The sequence below is a fragment of the Pinus tabuliformis genome, chromosome Q, assembly GCF_031772625.1.
Source record: "Pinus tabuliformis cultivar Carrire ecotype Pingquan chromosome Q, CPIR1, whole genome shotgun sequence".
NCBI classification, from domain to species: domain Eukaryota; kingdom Viridiplantae; phylum Streptophyta; class Pinopsida; order Pinales; family Pinaceae; genus Pinus; species Pinus tabuliformis.
In genome coordinates this window covers 700,188,345-700,209,955 of record NC_142296.1, presented here as the reverse complement: position 1 = coordinate 700,209,955, position 21,611 = coordinate 700,188,345, and the positions used below count along the sequence as shown (strand labels likewise).

The window sequence follows — 21,611 nt, the reverse complement described above, 5'->3', positions numbered from 1 at the left end:
GATATTTTGTCTATCATGTGCCTCTTTCAAATTCTACTTGTTTTTATTTACAATTTTCTCCATTTCTTAAAGTAGGCCTAGTCCCAACACCAACCTATCTTCTATCCATATGCAACTTAAGGTTACTTGACACTACCTCCCATATAATGCTTCAAAGGGACTCTTTTTAAATGAGGCCTGATATCCATTGTTATATGCAAATTTCACCAGGTTTAGGTAACCCTCTCATTTTTTAAGTTGGTTCATAACGTACATTTACAACATGTGGACCTCACGAATTTGATTAATTCTCTCATTCTTCCCATCCGTCCGTGGTTGATATGTAGTACTTAAATTTATTTGTGTACCTAATCTGGTAAATAAGGATTTCCAAAATTTCAAGATGAATTTTGGATACTTGTTCGATATGAATACCTGGGTATGCCATGCAACTTAAAATTTTCTCTCATAAAAATATCAGCCACTTGTGCAGTCTTATATGTGGACTACACGGTAGCATCTTTTGTTAGTTTGTCAACCACTACCATTATGACATCATATTGTTTCCGTGTTCGAGGAAATCTGGTAATAAATTCTATGGATATCAGTGCCAACTTCCTCTGTGCTATGGTTAAGGGGTTTAATAGTCCATCTGGGTGCTAATGTTCTATTTTTACTTTTTGGTATTCTTGGAACCTGGCCAAATATTTATCCACTTCCTTCTTCATTCTGGGCAAAAGAACTCGTTTTTTAGGGTTGCAACCATATTTTGGTATCTCGGGTGGTTCAAAAAAGGTTTCTTATTGTGTTCATCCAGGATTAATTGCTTGATTTTCTCCTGATCTGATATACAAAGTCTGTTTTTATGAATTAACAACATATTATTTCCGATTTCATAATGAAACCATTTATCTAAATCAGATTTAGTTTCAATTTTTTATTTATTTGATTATATTTTTGATTTGTTAATGCTTCCTCTTTGACCTTTTCCAACAAGTATGTTTCACTTTGATAGATAGAAACCTCATATATCTATTTAGGCTTTGGATTAATGCATATTCCACCTTATTCTCTTTTCCTTTAATGTGTCTAATGTCAAAGTCGTACTCGCTCAAGAAAGCCATCCACTTGGATTTCTTAGCATTCATATTAGGTTGGTTAAAGAAGTAATTCAGAATTACATGATCCTTAATTAGAGTGAATTTCCTTCGAATCAAATAATTCCTCCACATTTTAAGAGCGTTAATTACAAGTGCTAACTCCAGGTCATAGTCTGCATATTTTTTCGCGTTATTTTAATTTTCGTGACTTATAGACCACAACATGCCCCTCCTACAAAAGCACACCTCCTAAAGCTTCTAGGCATGCATCTCTACACAATTCAAAATCCTTTTCTGGATATGTTACTTTGAGCACCAGAGCAACAATAAGTAGTTATTTTAGCTTTTCAAAGTTTTCTTGACACTGTTTTGTCCATAAAAAAATTACCCCCTTTTTCTACACGGAGGTTATAAGATGTGACAACTTGGAAAATACTTCTTTAAACTTGTAGTAGTAATTGGTTATTCCCATAAAGGATCTTATATCATCCATGTCCTTCGGTATTGGCCATTCAAGGATGGCCTTCATTTCTCACGACGTACTGAAATCCCTTGTTTTGAAATTAAGTTGCCTAAATATTGTAATATCTTAACTTGAAAAAGTCACATTTATTGAATTTTTCATATAACTGGTTTTCCTGCAAGGTTTGTAGCACTATTTCTAAATTTTGTTTGTGTTCTTCCAGTGTTTTAAAGTATACTAACATGTCATCAATAAAAAATAATACAAATTTCTCTAAATATTTGTTGAACACACTATTCATTAAGAACATGAAAGTGGCAGGTGCATTTGTGAGCCCGAAAGGTAACACTGTGAATTCATAGTGTCCATATTGGGTTTTAAACATTTTTTTAGTATGTCTTCTTCTTTGATCATTAATTGATGGTAACTAGACCAAAGTTCTATCTTGGAAAACATGACTCCCCCCTTAACTTGATAAAAAAGATCATCGATTCAGGGAAAATAATGTTTATTCTTTACTGCTAACTTATTTAGCTGTCGATAATTAATGCAAAGTCTGAAAGTTCCATTCTTCTCCTTAATGAAAAGGACTAGTGCACCCCATGGGGATGAGATGGGCCTAATATATTCTTTACTCAACATCTCCTGTAGTTCAATTTTTAATTCCATGAGTTTTGGTACCGTCACTCGGTAAAGGGATGTGGATATTGGTGAAGCTCGGGGTATCAACTCTATAGAGAAATATATTTCCCTCATGGGAGGAAATCCTAGAATCTCATCCAAAATATATCTTTCAAATCTATCACCACCTCTAATTTTTCTAACAATTTTTTTGACTTGTCAGATGATTGATTTTCTTTTTTAATGGCAAAGAGTTGTCATCCTTTACTAGCTACTATCCTCAACTATAATGTTGATAATTCACAAATCAGAACTTGCCTAGGTATGCCCCTTATAACTTGTGTTCCACCACTGTCTATTATGCAAGTGAATGTTTTCTCAAGGCAGTTAACATGTGATTTATGACTTTCTATCCAATCTATCCCCATCATGACATCATAAGAGCCTAATGGAAATATGTTTAAATTTACTGTATTATGTTTTCCATCCAAAAAAATCAAGAAAGCTTTAACCCATCTAGTGACTCATTTTTTTTCCACCCGTAGATAGTTGATCCATCCAGGGATTTTTATATTTTCATCCACTAATTTACAATTTTCTATGATTTTAAGGCTAACATAGCTAATATTAGCACCAGGATCAGTCAGTATCGAAAATATTGGTGAAGAATAATACTTTCTACTTCCACTATAGTGGATTGGTGCTCTTCTTGTCATTCCTCCAAAGAGGCGCTAATGCGTGAAATATTCCTAGCTATGTCATTGACATTGAAGGCCTCTTAGATATTTTGAAAGTGTTAAATTGATTTCGTGTTGTAGTAGAAATTTCATAAAAGGTTGGGTTCCCTGCAGCCCCAATGTTTTAATGGCTCCTATTCCTTCCCATTAGGTCCCATATTGAGTTCAGACCTCTTAGACCCAAGCTGGGTCTACACTTGTGATTTTTTGGATTGACCATTACTCTTGTTGAAGTTGTCATTCTGCCCTGCTTTACCACCTTGCCTAGATTTTCCACCTTTTCCCCCTTTATTGTTTCATATGACTCATTCTTTCTTTTTATTAATGATTTGGAGTTATCATTATTATGTTTCTCTTACTGGTAGCAGATCCTTACATTTCAAATAACCTCATTCATATTCTTGAGGTTATCATACTCGATTTGTTCTTTAAAGGAGGGTAGGAGGTAACATGTGAACACTTGATTTTTTTCTTTTTCTTCTTTAATGAAAGGTACATAATGCAACAAATGTGTAAATAAGGTTATCAATTCATCCATGGACATCTCTCCTAAGATTAAGTCATGAAATTCCTTTGCTCGGTCATCAAAATATCATTCTGAGGGGTATGTTTCCTTGAACAATCACTGGAATTCATCCCAATTAACTTCCTTTCCGTCCAAATTGTGAAATTGTTCAAACTTCCTCCCACAACAGGCATGTTTTCCATTGAAATTGGTAAGTGTCTAACTTAGCTTTCAGTTCACTAGTATAATTATAAACTTTCAAATACTGGTTTATGTTCAACAACCATGTTTCTACCACCTCCTTAGATTCCCCATCATATGTTGGGGGTCTAATTTTTATTAATTATCCATGCAACTCTACGTTGGGTTTCTTTTCTAGTCTACTTTGATCCTTGGACAAACTATGTTCTACTCCTTTAGCTTTTCTCCCTTGACTTTCATCTTATTCTTCCATTGTTTTACGTTTTTATATTTCTCCCTTATTTTCTCCCCATTTCATTGCCTCGAGAGAGTTACAATTAGGTATATATGTCAAATTATTAATTATTTGCTCTTGTTCCATAGTAGCTTTTAGCTTTCATGATCAAGATAGAGGTTTAATATTTCGTTTTTCAATTCCTTCATCATGTTTAACAGTTCCCTAGTTGGAACTTGGGCCTGCTTGCCCAAATGCATGTAAATTTCATCTTCACCAATGTGGGTTCCCTCAGTAGGTTCCACCATAAGGTCCTTCTTTATTATATTCTCCTCCTCTGTATTAACTCTATAAAATCTGATTTTATTTTTATTTTTTATGTTAAACTAAAATGGAATTCATGATTGGTCCAATGCCTCATTTTTTAAACTTGGGATCTAATGACCACTTGTAAGATACGCCATATAATTATTGTTCATTAATACATTCATATGTTGAAGGAAACATTTTTGTTTATGAACCCAATTAATGCACAATAAAAACAAGTTATGCTTGAGAAGTCCAAAATTGTACCCATCATAATCATATAAACTTAGTGGTTTAAGTTCAAATAGGCCACAATTTTATCTTGATCTCATTAGATACTCACTGTTCATTTTTCACTAACTGCAGTTTAAATTGATTTATATAACTATTTACATATATTTATAGGCCTCTCCATTTTTTTTATTTGACCTTTAAATTTTATTCTTCTCTTACATAAGTATATGTTCATAGTCCTTCTTACATACCTCCTTTGTATGGAAAATATTATAATCATGTAATGGATATATTTTTGTTTAAAAGAAAGTGTTACCTTCCTAACAACAAATGATACGATCCTTGACCTTAACATTCCACCCATTTATAACTTAGGTAATAACAATACGACCATGTTAGGGATGGGTTTTGGGTTTGTTTCTATATTTAGATATGTCATTTGTAATATAGCTATGAATCCATAGCGAAGTTTATGATATTGTGACCTTTATTGTATGGAATAAACATTAACATTCATCCAACATGTGACAAGGCGTATTTATATGTTTATATTGATATTATCACCGTGTTGGAAACTGGTAACTATTATGTTTTAATGTTGGGAGTCTAGACCATCGCAAGCTATAACCCACATGTATTTCATGTGGCAACCTGTGGAGACCATGAAATATTTTATGATACACCCAACATGTCTGAATATCAATGGTACATGGAATCTAGGGCTTGGATCGATGACTAGAAGGGATATGGATTATTTTTGGTGTAACTACCCACACCCATTCCATCATTCTGGTATTAATTGCACCTTGACTTGCTCCAAAGTGAGCTTTGCAACTAGAAGACTTATTCTAACCCTCTACGGATTTTTCCTCTACTCAAGTTTCTATGCTTGTAGACTCTCGATAAAAGGTTCTCATTGGTAGTAAAGATTCATGGAAATTCTATAGGTTAGGTTTTTGTTTCTCCCCTTTTTCAAGTTTCTAGTTATGGCTCTTTTTCCATTAAGTTTCAGTCTCCTTGATGCTTCTACTCTCGTCGGTAGTTGCAGTATTTATATATTTGTGCAATTACTTGTATTCATAGTCGTAGTACTTTGAATGCTCGCATTTAACCGAGGGTTCATCGATCTATTTGTTCTTGATTATAAGGGTCACCAAGGTTCCTATTATTATGCCAATCTCCCTTCAAGGTAAACCCTAATGTCAAATCCTGAAATGGTTTTACTTCCATTGTCAATACTTTAGATTTCATTCTTATATTAATGTTCCTCTTTGTGATTACAGGTATAGGATGGTGAGTTCGGGATCCCTTCTAACTTAAGGTATGCTTAAAACTTAGAACTAATATTGTGCTGAAATTTCTTAGGGTTGTTTTGTGTTTCTTCTTTTGTTCAATGGCTTCATTTATCAGAGTATTCTCATTTGAATTTCCTCATGCACCTTACAAGTTTGGGCCTCTCCCGTGAAGGGAATCAACTCTCTTTTTCAACCATATTAATAAAGATTCTTTCTTATGGAGATATTCTTTGACCTACCACTCTTCAGGTTCTTACGAAGTCTTTATATTTTTCTAGGGTTCTTTGACCACAAGGCCAAGACCCTTTCTTGGATTTTTTTTATAGTCATTAGGATCTGAATGATTGGAGTCACTTTAAATTATTATTTTTAGCCTCCCTCTCGCATGTTGATTAATAAGTTTTTCGAACAATTTTTACTATAGTTATTTATACAATGTATTAGAAGTGAGTATGGCTAGTTGTCCGAATGACTTTGCTTTCTAAGAAACACTGAAGCTTTTCTAAACTTTTGGCTTGGGGTTTCTCTTACAGTCGGAACTCTCACACTTATTGTAAATTGTCTCTTTAGATTTTGGCTCTATTTAAGGACTATCATCACACAATAGTTCCTCTATGGTGTGAAGATGACATTATCGTTTATTCCCTTATGTCTATATAAATTATTTCATAATTGTTCCTTTCCTCCGAGGAATTTTCTTTCTATAGTAAATATTTGATGTTGCATGTGGAATTCATTGTATATATTATACAAATCAAAGAAAAATGCTTTTGCGTTTTTTGTTACAGTTCTTTAAATTTTATGCATAAAAACATATTGATGTTTCCTTCATTTGTAACCATATTGGCTTTCTTTTAAAGTTTTCTTTCCAATAATAGAGATAGTTAATTTATAACAAGTTATTTCTTTTCAAAAAGATCTACACTCTTTGTTTCATTGTACTTTAATTTAAACTGACATTTATTATTTCTCTGTACATTGTAATATTTAATTACCTAGAGAAACAACTTATACATGTATAAGATATGTATATATTTATGGCTATAAGATATAGTCAAGGAGATTTGGCAAGACATGTAATGGGACTTTCTTTTCTTCATGTGACCTATTTATTTAGAACCTAGGTTATCAAGTTGAACAAAAAAAGTGTTTAACTTATCCACCCACTTATGCAGTAACTAACCCACTTGCTATTTTTTAACATTTTGGACACACACACAGACACACACACACACATTTTTATTTATTTATTTTTATTTGCATGTTTCCCTTGAAATACTTCACGTCTTTGCTAACTTAAGCATGATAACCAAGAAACGCTGACTGGAATTTTAATTAAGAGAACTAATTGATTACCCTTTTGTAACCAAAAAATTTACCTATATAGGCATGCATTTCTAGAATTCTCTATAACTATTTACCTTGTTCATATTGTAGTCTTTAGGCTCACTAATGCAGCCACACCTGTTACAAGTTAGAATTATACAATTCTATGGCTCATTAAAATACTCTAATTTAACATAATCACACAGATTCCTACTCATTAACTCTTATACTATTTCTATAAAAATCATTCAATAATATCTAGAGTCTACAAGAAACTTATCCATTCTCCACTTGGGAATGCATAAAGAGATCTACTCCTTTGTGTTAGAGAAACAATATCAAGATTTTTTCTTTTCTTTGCAGAAAAGCATTTCTCCTAAACCCTTAAAGCAACGTCCTGGTTTCTTTCTCAGTTCCAACCCATCTTTCTCTCCCACTAGTTACAACTAGGAATCATTGTCTTTCTCTTCCACATGATTCCTGAATAGAGCCAATTTCATGGCATTTATCTCCAACCATGACATTATTTTCTCTCTTTGGTTTGTCTTGCTTATTCTTATGAAGAATGCCAAAATGGAGAAATTTTGCTTTTGATCTTCTTGGGCATAACTAATTCCAATTATTTGTATGACGCTTAGGAGTTAAGTTCCACTTGACAACCCTTAACGCATTCTAAAGAGCAACACATAACTTTTTTTATTCTTTTATCTACAACAAAATGTGAATATTTATATCGAAAATATGTATATTTATATCAATAACCTTTCCTAGACCTTTTTAACTTTTCAATCATAATAAAATAAATAAAATTCATAAGTAATTAACTCGGAGTTTTACATGCATAATTTGATGTTAAACCAATTTTAAAATCAATTGATAAAATAATACCATGATTTACTTTATGCAATCAGTCGAAACTTCACTGAAGACTAACTTTACCATCCACTGCACCACACAACTTCTCCATGTGTTGTGTTTTCCTTCATTTACAAACATGTATTCCAAAGGGTTTATAATATTAATATGAGGGTTTATAATATTAATATTAGGATTTATAATTCTAGGGTTTAATATATGATTTTTAGGATTTAGAATATTGATTTTTATAATGTTTGTGTTTATAATATTTGGTTTGATATTAGGGTTTAGTATTGTGACGTTGGAATGATATAGAAATCTTTGCAACTTCACATTATTACAAACATTCTCTCAATCCAATAATGTATCCAATAATCATTGTTGCAATGTTACATTGCAATTTATTCGACATTGCATTGTGAAATTACAAAATTGGGGTTTAATATTATGTTTATAGTAGTTGGTTTTATAATATCATGGTTTAATATTGGGTTTATAGTAATATAGTTAAATATAAATGTTTATATCAAACTTAGAGTTTAATGTATTAAAATTAAGGTTTATAATATTAATCGTAGGGTTTATAATCTTTGGGTTTAAGATATTAACTTAGGATTTATAATATTAATCCTAGGATTTATAATTGAAAATTTTAATATATTAATCTTCTGGTTTATAACATTAATCTTATATATGACAATTATAATATAATGATATTAATTATTATAATAATTGTTGTAGTTATATTATAATAATAACAAATCCTAGGGGTTTATATTATTGTTATATTGAAATTAATAGTATAAACCGTAATATGTATAATAATATATTAGCGTTAATAATATTAGTATTAGGATTAATATTATCATAATATTATAATATGATTATAATAATTATTAAGCTAAGAGCATATGTTTCCTCCTAAAAGGTCACAAGTTTAAAACTAGAGCGGGGTAGAGCATGTATGCCTTGGTAGACTTAGCAATGAAATCGTTGCATGGAGGTGGGTCCCTTGTCCCACAAACAAGGGAGTCTCATACACCAATTTTGTGTCTTGCTTGACTGTGACCTTAAAATTGGATAATAGTAATAATAATTAGATTTTAATAATAATAATAATATTATTATTATTATTATTAAAAGTTTACCATACAAGTTGACTTAAATTTACCAATTTGGTTGTGCATGTGATTGACATACTCCATATACATCAACCACATTTATTAATATAATTATGCTAATTTAGATAATAATAGTATTTTTTTTATTCTAATTACAATAACTATGGCTATCAATTACTTTTCACATACTCATATTAAACAACAACATTATATATTACACTTATTTTCATAATATCATTACTAATTAACCAATTAATAAAAAAATCTAATAATTACTAATCCTATTATTTTTATTAAAAATTATATAGTTATTAATCTTATTCAAATTTAACCATTCTTCAACCTCCACGTGACGTTGTGTACCATTTTACACATGCACCACGTTAATTCGTTGTGTACCATTTTACACATGCACCACGTTAATTCTTTCAACTTAACTAAGTTGAAAATTCTTGGTGATCAACATATGGTAATAAAGAATTATCCTATTACATCGTGTATAATATATATATATATAGTGATTAAAAAAATAATTAAAAATACTTTAAAATAAAAAATAAAAAACATAAAAAGCGTGCAAGTCCAAAAGGTACCAGATTAAAAACATTAAAAACAAAATTGAATTGACGTGGCTGCACTCGACAGACCTTCATGGTAATTTGAATTCACATTCTTTATTTGTTTATTTATTTAATATTTTTTTAAATAGTAGATATTGATATACTTAATTATTATTATTTTTCCAAAATAGTAGACTTGTTAAGTTATAGAGGAGAGGTTCATTTTAGGTTGAATATAAGAGACATTTCCATATACTTATTGGGTCTAGTATCCTAATCATATAAATTAGGTATTAATTTATACTACATATTAAAATATTTATTTGATGTTGGTTTTAGAATAAATATAAGAATTTTTTTTGTTTATATTTACAGGTTAATATAAATCGTAAATATTTTATTTTATTTTTTTTATTTTTTATTTTATTAGACTTTAATATAAATTGGGTATTAATTTATATTAAATATTAAAATATTTATAGGAATTACATAATGATTGAGTCATTGGCTTGCCTACAAGGGATGACTTCTATTCATTTGGTGAAGTAATCTGTGGCAGTTAAAATCCACTTATGTTGGCTACAAGAGGAAGGGTGAATTTCTCTAATAAAATCTAAACCTCATTGTTGAAATGGGTTTTAGGGGTAAATGTAACAATTTTCTCTTGCCTTCAAAGATTTGACATTTATGACAAGAAATTACAAATTTCTTTACATCAGCAAACAGGGAGGGCCAATAAAAACCAGCTCTTAGGATTTTATCAGCTGTTGACTTCCAATACAAATGTCCACCACAGTCCCCTGCATGAAATTCCTTGAGTACTTTGTCAGTTTCATCCTGTGTTAGGCAATTCAGCAAAATACCTTCATGATTTTTCCAAAATAAAACATTGTCTATAATACAAAACTTTGAAGCTTTCATTTTCAAGAATCTCTTTTTAGTTCTGGATAACCCTGGAGGAGCTTGCAGGTTTAACAATACATAAATTATATCAGCATACCAAGGTGATTGTAAGAAGGCTTGATTGATCTGTGGAGTCGCCATCTCCTGTTCGTTATCCAGTTCATTGATGTGAAGGGCTTGAAAATTGGTTTCAGTCATCAATTTGGCTAATCCTTGTCCTTTTATCAGTTTTGTTTGCTTGATTTCAAGGTCATATTCCAAAATATTAGCTATCCATTTGCCTCTTTTTCCTTCAATTCCTTCTTGAGTGAGAATGTCTTTGACCACGACATTTGGGACATAAGCTATCACATGAGAGTACAAGATATAAACTATGAAATCCTTGATGGCTTTTACAAGGGCATAAGCTTGTTTTTCCATGATTTGATATTTGAGTGGAGCATCTCTAAGTGCTTTGCTGAAAAAAGCAATGGGCTTCTCACATCCTTGGTCATCCTTTTGTAATAGGACAACAGCGATAGTATGCTCAGATGCAAAGGAAAAGACTATGAAGTCTCTATCAAACTTTGGGCTTGTGAGGACAGGTGTTTTGGTTAAAGCTATTTTGATTTCCTTAAAGGCTTGTTTAGCTTCTATTGTCCATTTGACTTTGGAATCTTTTTTTAGCATGTTATTCAACAATCTTATTAGTTTAGCCAAGTTGGGTATGAATCTTCTTAGGAAATTGATCTTTCCTAGAAAAACTTGCAATTCTTTGATGTTTCTTGGGTGAGGCACTTGGAGAATAGCTTGTATTCTGTCCAGGTCAATTCTAATGCCATCTTTCGAGATTATGTGACCTAAGAGTTTGCCTTCTTCTAGGCCAAACAATGATTTCTTTGGGTTCAATGATATGCCATATTTTCTGCAAATTAGGAACACTTGTCTGAGATGTTCTAAATGTTCTTGATCTGATTTGGAAAAAGCAGTGAGGTCATCAAGATATATGACTAAAAAATCATGAATCTCTTTTGCAAAGGCTATATCCATTGCTCGTTGAAATGTGGCCCCTGCATTTTTAAGTCCAAAAGGAATTTTTACATACTTGAAGGTTCCCCAAGGTGTTGTAAAGGTAGTTTTATCTTGATCATCCGGGTGAACTAAGATCTGATTAAATCCTGAGAATATATCTAACAGTGAGATCCTAGAAGCTCCTACTAGCCTTTGCAAAATGTGATCCATCTTGGGTAAGGGGTAGTGGTCTTTGAGAGAAACTTTATTCAGGTTTCTTAAGTCAACACACAGTCTTATTTCTCCTGTTTTCTTCCTAGTAGGTACTAGATTTGAAATCCATTTTGAAAATCTAATAGGAGCGATTATTCCAGCTTGGTACATTCTTTTGACTTCCTTTTCAATGAGAGGAAGGAGGACTGGATTAACCCTTCTAAGTTTTTGTTTAAAAGGCTTTTGATTTTCTTTTAAAGGTATTGTGTGTTGGATGACCGAAGTATCATAGGACTTGAGGTCCTCATAGCTCCATGCAAAGACATCTTGAAACTCTTTAAACAGCTCAATGTATTTCAGTTTTTGGTTGGGAGGCAAGGCTTTGGACAATTTTATCATTTTAGGGTCATCTGCAGTTCCTATATTACAGTCCTCAATTTCTGCATTTAAAGGCTGCATTTTTGGCTTTCTTGGTATATCATTTGAATAAAAAATATCCTCCAAAGGAGTCAAGCCTGTGGGCAGAAAATTATCCTTCAACTCAATTACTTCAGATTCTTCCGCAGCAATTTCATCAAGGTCCATTTGCTTAAGATCTTGTAAATTTTGCTAGTAAAGATTGTTGGATGCAAAATGTGATTTGTTGGTTTAGCTGATATATTTTTCTCAATTTTATCTATTTGTTGTTCATCACAAATGGTGCTAGTGTCTCTGTTTGTGCTTGAGAATTCCTCTTTCAAAGTCAAGAAATTATTGATTTGTGTATCATTTTCAAACTCTTGCCAGTTTTTGACATTGTCTGGGACAACAGGTCTATGTTTAATCTCTGCATTAAAGTGATGGTTGGGCTCAAATGGCAGCTTGCAAGTGCTGGCAAAAGTTGCCAAACTATGCGCATGTAGATTATGGTTTCTTGGAATTTTGGTGAGCTGAAACTCTAAGAAGGTGTTAAGTATTTCAATTGTTGTCCCTCTATAAACCCTTAGCCTGAGATCATTTGTAACAAAGTTTCCCTTTATCTGTTGGATAATCAAATCTGAGTCCCCTAGAATTGAAACTTTAGTTGCCCCTAGATTTCTAATCAGTTTGAGACCTAGCAACAGGGCCTCATATTCGGCCATATTGTTTGTACATCTAAAATTCAGCCTATATGCATGTCCTTCAGCATGGTCATTTTGTATATTGTGTATCCAAATCCCTGCCCTTGCTCCTAACTTATTCACTGATGCATCAAACTCTAAGTACCATAAGTTTTCTTGATTGTAACTAGCCTTAGGAGTTTTGGAAACTATCTTAATGGGCAGATTTGGATTTTGTAACTCATATGGTATGTCTTGTTTGTTTATTGCATCAATCACTTCAACGATTTTTTGATCCTGAGCAGTAGATTCTTCATTTATGTCTCTTGCTTGTGAAAATTCTAGAAATTTGTCATAAGTTTTGGGGCTCATTTTAGCATTGAATAAGATAAACGAATCCATATCTGAATGCATGGAGTAAATGGGAAAGTTTTGAGGTTTCTCTTGACTGCTGATCACATAATTCATCAATGTTTCCCGGTACAATCTCTTTGGCTGGCCAAAGACTGAAATGGTGGCATCGGACATGTCTAGCTGCAAAGATCCTTGGAGTTTTGCACCCCAAGATCTGGAGAAAATCATTCCATACTTTGGTGGGATATCAGCTACCACTACATCCATTAAAATAGTCTTGGTAGGGTATTGCACTAGAGATACACAATTTTTTTTGATTAGGCCTAGACACCTGACTTGGTTGGAATCAAATGAAAACAGGTCTTTATATGGTCGTGTGATATCTAGGTCCAATCTTTCCATCACAGATTTAGGCATCAGATTATGGGAAGCTCCCGAATCAAACATTGCATTATGTAGCACTTTATCATGAATGTTTAAGCTTACATAGAATGGAGGGACTCCTCCATCTACTCTTTTTCCATTTACCTCAGGACCAAAAATCAACTCTGGTTGGTCATCTAAAACATTCACTGCATCTCTATTCTCTGATATTTGAAGTGACCTGCTGATTTGTTCCCTATAAACCTCATGTTTAGCCAATTCGGATAGTGGAATGGCTATTTTCAGTTTGCCTATTTCAGTTTCTAGGTTGAAAGGTTTTTCCACTTGAATTTTTGTATTCCGGGCAGCAAGGTTTTCCTTTTCTGCTGTGTTTTCAGTGATCTTTTCTTCATCATGAGTGTTGTTATGAACTAAATCTTCTTTGAAATTGTTTTTAGGAGAGCTGTTTACATTTTCTTTTGGAGGAAAGGAGGTGGATGGCTGATTTTTTGAGGGCTGCAAGTCTGTTATGTCCTCAACCGTGGGTTCTTTTGGATTGAGGTCTGTTTTAGCAGGGAGTTCTGTCAGGGCAGTTTTATCCTTTGCTTTCTTAGGCTGCTTGGTATCTTTCAGCTTGCTAGGTTCAGGCACATCTACCATTCTGCTTCTTAATTTGTATTGTTTATGGACTTCATAGACAGCTGCATCATACCCCTCTCTAAAATCAAATGATTCTCTGGATTTGGTTTGAAATTGGTTGAAATTATGAGCTTCTTGGTCATCTTGGGTTAAAAAGATTTGTTGTTCATTGTTCAAACCCATTAGGTTGATTTGAGTATCCTCTGTTGGCTCACTAGAGGTTGAAGCTTTGGCATAGTTCTTTTGAAATGTAGGTCTGATATTTTGATTAGGGCCAGCCTTCCCGGTATTAGGATTTTGATTTTTTCTAAAGTTTGGATTTCTAGTGGTGTTACTTAGTTGACCTTCCCACGAAGATTTTCTTTCAATGGTTTCCACTCTATCACCCAATCTATCCATTCCTTTAATGATTGCATCTAGTTTTTGCTTAAATGCAGAAGGCTCTTCTTTGAAGGGAGTTCTTCTTTCAGCTCTAGCTCGGGCTCTTTTAGAGATCAGATTGGCCTCTACACTAACAGCTATGCTCTGCATGTCTTCTAAGCTTGGAGGAGCTCTTTCCCTTAGCTGATATGCCATGTCAGAGTCAAATCCATCAGGGAATTTGGTTAAGGCTAAGTCAAGTGGAGGTCTAAGATTCTGAGCGATAGAATTGTATACATTGTTGAATCTAGTGCAGTAATCTTGAACACTCTCTTGTGGACCCCTTTTCAAATTTTCATACTCTGTTAAGATGTGTAAAGGGTCCTTCTTCTTTTCCCATTTGTTAAAAAAGGTTTGAAAAGGGCATTCGGATCAACAATTGTATTTGCAGTAAGTGCCCTAAACCAGGTCCTTACATCACCGGTTAAGCTTTGAACAAAAATTTTCATTCTGACATCATTATCATCAATTTCATAGTTCTCAAAATAGTCCATCATTTTCTTAGTGTGTTGTTGGGCTTTGTAGGAGCCAGTACCATCAAAATATGTAATTTTGCTCTGATAATCTTGAGGCATGGCGCCTGGGTTTGCAGGCAACTGCAAAGGAGCATATCGGTTTGCAATATTTATAGGTATAAATGGGACAGTTGGAAGCACAGGGATAACAACTGAGATAAACAGAGTGGATGGAGGAGTGGAAGAGGTTCTTTGAAGTGATGATGGTGAACTAGAAGAAGCTACAGCAACAGTAGAAAAGACTGCTGCTTTTGTGGGAGTAAGCTCAGATTTGGTAAAGTTTTGCTGATGTGTACCAAGGTTTAAGTCAGCGGAATCTTCTAGACTTTCTTGTCTTTTGAGATTTTTAGGGATTAAGTTGGGATTTTCAAAAATAACTGGAGGATTGGGATCTAGATTTGATCTAGTATAACGAGTTTTCTTCTTTGGAGCCAGCTTCTAAGTCTGTTTTTAGTATTTTCTAGAGATATTTGAAGAATGATGCTTTTGAAAATATCTTCCTAGGAAAATATAAATTATGAGGGTCTTGAATTTTCCTAAAGATCTGTTGAAAATAAGAGGAATTTGATCAAATTTTTGAGACAGCTGTATAAAGCCTAATGCTAGGTTGGAGATTGACTGAAGCATCTTTTATTTACTCCTGTAAATGCACAACAAAAATAGTTTCAAAGGCTATCTGGCTAACTTCAGGCTCCATCTGTAGCTTTAGAAAATAGACAGCAGTAACAAATACAATCATTCAGTATCCCCAGTGGATTCGCCAATGATGTTATCACTCAGGTTGTTCCCCAAAAGCAGTGGAAAAGGGAATACAGCTGAGGTAACCACTAACCAATCTTTTAGCTGCAGATTCTAGCCAATCTGCAACCAGAGAGGGCTCTCTCTTTATGTTTTAGCTTTTTTTGCTATATGTTAGGCTAGTTATGAAGCACAAGTATTTGTTTGGTGTTTGGATGGTGACATTCAATAAAACAGGGCTGCAAAGTATGAGAAGTTCGGGCCATTGGGTTAATGGAGTCAAATGAAAATAAACTTCTGGGCGTGGTTTCTTTGGCAAAGGAGGAACTACAGAGCAAGATAATTAGACATGGAACAATGTTCAAGCTAGAATAAGATGAAATGGAGTCAGGGAATGAAAGGCAGTTAAGAATCTTTCATTATGCTAACAGTGAGAATGTGTATGAATATTACCAAGGAGCAGTTAAGAATTCCTTAATTGTATTCAGGGTGTAAGAACCAGGGAGATAGAAGTAGTCAAGAATTCCTGCCTATGCTAGTCCTGCAGAAAACATGAAAAATGACAGGAATTGAACACAAAGTACAACAAAGTAAATTATGGGCTATTCTTTTTTCCTGCAATTTAGAACATGGTATCTAGATGATATATAAACATAGGAACAATAAAAATGAGTTAGAAAAGACTTATTGATCCATGAGGTAATATGAGAATTCTGTAACATATTATTCTGCCATTGATTCCACAACCAGTAAGTTCATCAGCAAAGCATTCAAACAATCTTTATTCAAAAGAGTTCTCAAAATTTACAGCGCAGGTCCAGAATGATACTCACCAACCAACCCCCAATACATCTCTAGGGGAGGTATTTATACAAAAAGAGTTACAAAATATCTCATAGAGAAAATATCAAGCAATAAATTTATCCATCTACTTCTTCAAAGGAAGTAAATGACATTGAAAACATAGTGTAATTAATGTAGGAGTAACTACGCTGTACTGGTTGCCTTAGGTGGTCTGATATATTTGACTTTTTAAACTCAACAAGTCGGCTGGTAGCTATCTCTTTAATTTGCGTTCCTGCGTTGCTGTCCCGGCCCTGTCATCTGTGCCTGATTCTGCTTTAACGCATTTTAGCGTGAATTCCTTCCTTTGTTATTTTGATTTTTCTAATATGTGACACGTGCATTTGAATTTGATTATATGCAGATGATCAAAAAGAAAAAAGAACCAAAAACTACCTTGGTAGGACCTCCAACATGCTCTGCCACCATTGGTCTGTTGGCAATTGGTGTCCTTGTAGTTTTATCAATATTTCATTAGCTTCAGTATACCTGTAGAAAGTGGGTTATACCTCAAAAAGATGTGTTATTTCATGCTCAATATAGAACATATTTTCTAACTTGTCATATAAGCTTTGTCCAGAGGGAGGCACTGTGTCTTCTGAAGTGCTTGATGATGCTGTGATCTGATTTGCAACATATGTATTCACCCTGTGAACATATTGTTCATGTGTCAACAGCCTCTGATTGCTGGTTAACAAACTGGGTAGACCCTTTTGCTGCAGGACTGTAAACTTTTTTGTAAAATCATTTATTTCTACCTGCATTTCTTAACATTTTCTCTCCAGATTTTGTACAAAATTCTTCATAGTCAGCACCTTTTTAATTGTCAAAATTGTACCTTTCCTGTCTCCGATATCTAGAGATGCTAGTTTCTCTCTGGTATGAGTATTCAAAAAATGAATTAGCCTGCTCAGGCATGTTTCTCAATAATGCTCTGGCCTTTTGAATCTCCACTCGAGCTATTTCTATCAGTTCGATTTGCTCATGGATAGTCTGTATTGATCTCCATTGATCAGTGATGGACTGGCCAATCTTAGTCCACAAAATCGTTTTGATTTCTGACAGAGTTTTATGAAGAGTCATATCTTTCTCCAAAGATTTTACCTTATTTTCCAAGGCCTTTACCTCTCTTGTTTTCTCAGCCACAGTTATTTTTGATTTATCATAGCTCACCTCCAACTTGGCTAGTTTTTCTTTGGCTTCCTTTAGATTTGCCATTTGGAGTTCTAAGGCCTTTATTTCCTCCATCATCTTTTCCATGCTCATGCTGGTATCTGGCACTATTGTTGTTGCTACTGATGAATTATTTGTGGTTGATGTACTTGTTGTTGATGCTGGGGCAGTGGGAGGGACTGATGTTGTTGTTGTAGGAGGAGTAGTTGTAGCTATTGGGGTTGTTTGAGCTGGCTGAGAGGCCAACTCTCCCTGTTTTTCCTGCAATGCTTTCTCCAAATCATGCTCTGTTTCACTTAGCCTTTGATTCGTTTTTATTAACAGCTCCATCATATCTTCTTCTTCTTTTTCTTTCACCATCTCTGTGGCCTGCGGATGCATAGTAACTGGCAGTTTTAACTGTTTCTTGAGGGCAACTATGTCATCCTCCTTTTTCTTTATCAGTGCTTTTATTGCCTTGGGATCTTTGGGATTATTTCCTAGCTCAATGATGATTTCTTCTAATGACTTTATCCTGTTGTCCTTGGCTAGAGAGGATACCTTTTCCAACTCTAATTGAGGAGATGTATTGTTTAGTGAATTCTGCAATTGCCGAGTTAGTATGGCTTTATCTACTAAAGTAGAATAAACCATTTCACCGGTTTGTTTGTGCAGCTCAACCTGGTCCAAAGGGTGAATGTCTTTGGCCAGAGCCTCTAGATTTGTTCTAATATAATCGGCAGCTGACTGTGGCTGCTGCACTGTGGGCTTGAAATGACTCAAGATCAATTTTCCTTCCTTAATATCATATGCAGACATCAATCTCTGCTTCTTGGCCGGAGTCATTTTGATGAACTAATCGTAAAGCTGCATTATTATTGGCTCATTTTGTGCCTTGATCTCCATGAATGGCCTCTTAATATCAGAGCTTTGTTTGCTTTGTGGCCGTGCTGATGAAATTTCCATAATATGATGTTTTCCAAATTGCTGTCCATAAGAATTGGTAGGTGATTCTGTCACTGGGGAAGTCAGTGGGCTGGCTGCCCTTTCACTCCTTGGACTTTCAATGATCTCCTCAATAACTTCCTCTTCAAGTAGAGGATCCACTCTCTGCCTTTTTGCTTCTGGCTGTTTTGTTGGCCCACTTATGGGTGTGGCCTCTTCCCAGTCCCTTTTTCTGCCCTTCTCCTCATTGAGAGGAGTCTGTAATGCTGGTATCTCTGGTGCATTGGTCTGGGCAGGAGGAATTTGCCCTTGGCCTTGCTGCTGTGATGATGTAGGCTGATTTGTGACTTCTTGTTGTTCTGAATGCAGCACTTCTTTGCCTTTGGATGTGCCTGCAGGAGGAGTATCTTCTTGTGCAGGTTGTTGTGAAGTTGTAGCAGATGATGTGCCCACTCCAATGTGTTGAGGCAATTTGAAAGAGACTTGTCCAAAAGAGTCTAGGTCAAGAGTTTTTTCAAGGTATTTCATTACCTACTCCATTTTCTCTTCCTCAGTAATCTGTTCTACCAATGTGCCCTCTACCCATTCATCTTGATTAGCATACCGTTCTATATCAGGGATTCTACAATGTTCATAGCCTGATAGCCTATATTTTGTCTTTCTATCACTGATAAATCCTTTTGGGTCATAGGGTACCCACCAAAAGCTTCTTTTTAGCTTGAGCTTCTCACTTAATATCTTTTCAGCATCTTTCCACCCTTCCTTTTTGTTAATGATGAGGGGGCCTAGTTGGTTTCTTAGCTTCAGCTGAGCCTTTTTCTTGGCTTCATAAAAATGAGTCAAATCTGAGCTAATAAACTAACTAAAGTATTCAAGGGCAAACAATCTCATAGGCACATATCTTGGAAGCTTGTAGGGGCACAATTCACAGCCATAAATCCTGATCTCTGTGTGATTTTGGTAAAAGTACCAATCACCTATTTTATAGCTTTTGGACAGCTGCAAGATTTTCTGCATTTCAGCTGAGAGTCTGGGAGGGAGACTTCTCATCAGTAAAGATGAGACTGGATATATGAATAGGTCAATGAAATCACAATAAGTATAAGGAGAATTATGGACTATATGGAAGATTGGGGTCCAAAATATGACATATCTACTTTCTCCTTTTGCATCCAATTTCTTGACAGGGAACTGAAAACTATCTATTTGATAGTATAAGAACAAATGATATATATAGGTTGTATACTTGAAAACTCCTTCCCTATTTAGGCTCATGAATTATTCATGGATTTTGTTGCCAATGAAGGTAGCAAAGTCAAACTTGATGGTAGGAGGATGTCCTGGAACAAATATAGACATCAGAGCTAGAATGGTTTCTTCAACATACTCACTTGTTCTAAAACCCAGGACATAGGATATCATGTCAATAACAGTTCTCCCAACTTCATTGAAATAGACCTGATGAAAAGGAGGTGAGTCTCTGGGCTGTGAATCGGGGTTCATGAATAACCTGTCAATTTGGCCTATTTCTACAGAGGATAGTTTGGAGCCTTGGTCCAGTAAATGTTTCATAGACAGAGGAGCCAGAGGCTGATTATGCTTGAAATGCAACATCTCATTGATTGAGTCAGGAGTGATATGGAATAGGATAGTTCCATTTGGAGACATGACTGCTCTTTGAGTGGGCTCATAGTTAGCACAGCACAAGCGGATTATATCTGGAAATACATTGACTGATGGAAGATAATATATGGGCAGGTTGGACTCCCATATGCCATAGAGATCAGTCTTGTTTAGGTAGTTGTTTCTAATTTCACAAAAGGTTTGTAGATGGTTTTTGATACCCATTAGGTCTTGTATTTGGAAGTCCCTATCAGCTAAGGGCAACCATTCCAGCTCCTTATGTGGTGCATTCAAAGGGGCAACATTGAGGGCTACTAGAGGTTCCATTCTTCAACCCTCTGTGATTTTTTAACTTGAAATTTTGAGTTTTCACAGCAACAGCAGGTAAAATATCAGTTTCTGGGGCTTTCTGTGGAAATTGTAGGCGAAAATAAGCTTAATTTCAGCTCGATGGGCGAATTTGTAGAGGGAAACACAGTCCACAGGTTTTGTTTGGAAAAAATGGGCTGAACAGAGGTTTAAATGCAGAGGTTCGGGGCAGCACTGTGTTTTTAATTCAAAATTTGGTTCTACGGGCAATTTTTGGAGAAAAACTCGGAAAAACAGGGTTTGGGAGAAGAATTTGGGTAAATACCTGTTTTATGGATGCCTGTTGCACAATCTGGGTGGCAGACCGAGTTGAGGGACCGAGTAGCGGAGTTGATTTCCCTGGGTGGTGGAATGTGCAGCGAAAATGGCGTTTTGGACATTGAAAATCATGCAAACATCGCGTAGAAGAAACAAGGTGAAATGGACAAAAAACAACGTTTAACGGCTTTTTGACAAAAATTTTGATTTTGGCGCGCTTTGGTCAGGTGACGTCAGCATGACGTCATGATTTTGTCGTATAGCAGGGGTACGGAGGCTGACTTGGCAGTGACGTGGCAGACACGGCAGATGATACAGAGGCGTGGTGGTGAATGACGTGTCTGATGACGTGAGGGTGACGAGCGGGTGATGTCAGCAGGGCTGGGGAATAGGCGGTAAGCAGTTTGGCCCCCGCACTGCCTTTGGGCCATAGTGGTTTTGTCAGAGGGGGCAGCGATCACGCCGGGCACCTGACACCTGTCCTCTGTACGGCGGCAATACCACCCATCCCCCGGACGCTATCGTTCGGCGTATAAGGGCTAGCGATATGCATGAGGGCCGTCCGATCTGGGGGATCGGATCCAACGGCTGGCAGCATGTTAAACAGGCGGAGGTGTAATATATGGGACCCGCCATAACATTTTATTGTTTTGTAAGGTTTTGCGGAGTATCACAATGTATTTCAAT

The 21,611-nt window shown here is 35.1% G+C and overlaps 1 pseudogene; it reads left to right on the top strand.

The window, feature by feature from the left end:
- The window catches only part of LOC149221470 (alpha carbonic anhydrase 7-like), a 47,466-nt pseudogene extending 26,206 nt beyond the window's left edge, over positions 1-21,260 (top strand).
- Positions 21,261-21,611: the final 351 nt, after the last annotated feature.